The sequence below is a fragment of the Canis lupus genome, chromosome 21 (assembly GCF_011100685.1).
Source record: "Canis lupus familiaris isolate Mischka breed German Shepherd chromosome 21, alternate assembly UU_Cfam_GSD_1.0, whole genome shotgun sequence".
Classification (NCBI taxonomy): domain Eukaryota; kingdom Metazoa; phylum Chordata; class Mammalia; order Carnivora; family Canidae; genus Canis; species Canis lupus.
In genome coordinates this window covers 49,325,026-49,327,918 of record NC_049242.1, presented here as the reverse complement: position 1 = coordinate 49,327,918, position 2,893 = coordinate 49,325,026, and positions in this window count along the sequence as shown.

Below are 2,893 nucleotides of genomic sequence, written 5' to 3'. Positions count from 1 at the left end.
TCCTTTAGTAACTGTATCCCCCATCTCCTTGCTATAAGGATCTACATCCCTTTCCATTCTGCCTGTGATACTAATGGGGCTCCATAGTCAGATATAGGCACATGGCTCAAGTCTGGCCTGTGTAGCGCCTCAACCACTTGGCTCTAGAGGTGGGTCTAGATGTTGGTATGTATCCACAGTGGGCCAATTCGAATCCAGGGGATCCTCTGGGATTCCTTTTGTACTAAAACTGGTAGAAGAACTCCCTTCCACCTCAGCTTCAATACTGCTGAATATAAGGTTTGAGCTACTAATGGAAGAAGTTTCCCACCATGTGGAAAATGCCTTTTGCAATGTGAGAAGTCTTCACAGCCCTGGACTGAATCATTTCTCCTCTTGTAATCTTGCTACTTGAGCCAGTCACATCAGTTAACCATTTATTGCTAACTGATACACAAGTCTACCTAGGTTGATGTGCTTGAAACTGGACCACCACCCATGTGACCTTCACAAGCTCCTCTGAGATTCAAGCATTTCATCCATAAGATGCCACAGACATCTGATCTGCTCACCCTTTATATTGTTGGAGACAGTATATGTTAAGACAGATACTGAAACAGTATGAGTGAAGAGAATGTTTACAGTTTACAACAACACTGTAAAATCTATTATACTATTAAAACAAGTCCATTCAGAGCTCAAATCGTATTTATTTTTCAAAGTCACAGATTCAGATTTATATTACTCTAGCCAATTAATTGGAGTTTCTGAAGTTTGGACACCAGAATAGGTTACTTCTTTCCAAACTGAGGAGGACTATAGTCCCAAGATACAAAGAGGAAGGCTAAACTTTTTTTTGCAAAATATAATCTCAAAATCATTTGTATCTATAATCCCCTGGAGGAAGAAGTTAAAAAAGAATCTAAATTCCTGGGTTCTCCTCCAGGTCTTTTGAATAAAAATCTCTAGCCTTGGTGCCTACAAATATGCATTTTTACTAAGCTCTCCAAGTGATGCTCATACCTGCTGAAGTTTTAGAACCACCACATTAATGGAAAGAGCACCAACAATAAATTGAGAGAAGTAACGTTTATTATAAGGATTCAATTCATTAAGAGTGTGTAGCAAGTTTGATGTTAAACTAAAAATGTGTATCGTTCATAAAGTTGTGTGATATATTAAGAAAGTAGATGCAGAACAATATGTATAAGACATTTCCATTTTTAAAATAGACTATTTTTTAGAGCAGTCTTAGGTTTATAGAAAAGTTGAGTGGAAAGAGCTTCCATTTAAGAAAATATTATATTGGCATAGTCTATGGTGTAGGCAGAGAAAAAAAATCAGAGGATGCTATGCCTAACAGTAATTATTTCAGAGAGCTTACGAGCACTCTCACTTCCTGTGTAGTTATAATACTTGAGTATTGACTGATACTGTGTTACTTATGTCATCAAAAAGAAAATGTAGGGTTGTCTATTTAGCTATAGTTATCCCTATCTACCTATACCTCCCTCCCTATCACTCTATCCTTCTACCCACCCATCCATCCACTCATCCATCCATCCATCCATCCATCCATCCATCCATCCATCCAACCATCCATCCATCTCTGTGAAAGAACATCAGTTTAGACTTCAGAATTAAGTTGCAATTGGGCTTCCAACTCACTGAGTTACTGGTTCGGGAAGTAGTGTGATAGTTAAGAACTTGATCTTTAAAATGAGAAAGCCTTGGCTTACAAACCTGACTCTATTGCTTCTTGGTGACTTGGCTCAGGGTCATTGCCCTTATTCCACTGGGTCTTTTTTTTCTCATTAGCAAATGAGGATAAAAACATCTATCACATCTCCCCAAAAAACTATAACCACAGTCTATAGTCATGAACAAAGATTAAACAAATTTCAACAGTTGAGGCATCCTAAAATACACCTTATTACAACTACCCAAATTGAAATCTGAATAAAATACGGACTTTAAAATGTATCAATATTGGTCCATTTATAACAAAGGTACCATACTAATGTAAAATGTTAGTAAGGGAAACTGGGTATAGGGGTACATCGGAACTCTCTGTGCTATCTTCTCAAATTTTCTATAAATATAAAACTACTCTTAAAAGAGAGAGAAGAAAGAAAGAAGAAAGAGAAGAAAGAAAGAAAGAAAGAAAGAAAGAAAGAAAGAAAGAAAGAAAGAAAGAAAGAAATCTAATAGAGTTTCCATGATGCTTAATTGATATAAACGTTAGAACTTAGTGCCTCAGAGGCACAGGGGGGGTTACTATTATAAACAGTTGTAGTTACTATTATAATCTGTGTCTCTCTGTCCCCCTCCCTATCTTATGGGGATTGAACTCAGTGCTCTGTAAGATTCCTTCCAGCTCGCAGATTCTTAGCCTCTCTTTCCCTCTCCCTTCACCTCAGATGTGAGGTGCCAATTGTGAGTCATGCTCACCATTCTCACAGCCTCCATAGATCTGTCTCAGTGATGCTACACCTTTCTCTTTAGTTCCTTTATTATCCAGCTGTATGTCACACTTATGATCATTCAGTGGTTTCTTTTATGAAAAAGATTGACAATCAGAATGACTAGCCACACACGTCACCCCGAAAGCCCTCAAAATGTTTCCAACCAGACACAGATTCTGAAGTCACATAGAGGAGGCCACTACTGTCCCTATTTATCAGGTTCTATGTATCTGTGCCTGTGATAAGAAAGGCCATGGAGACAGAGAGAGGGGCCACCAAAAAGTGTCCCAAGAGAAAAAGAACTCCCCCTTCTCTTCTACATAAAGCCAGGATCCTGGGCCTGGCTTCCGGTCTGTGTGCAGGGCTGCTTGCGTTCCATTGGCTCTCTTGGAATCGAATTGTTTTTGCAAGGCCCCCCAGGCTCTATCCCGAGCAGAGAAATGAACTAA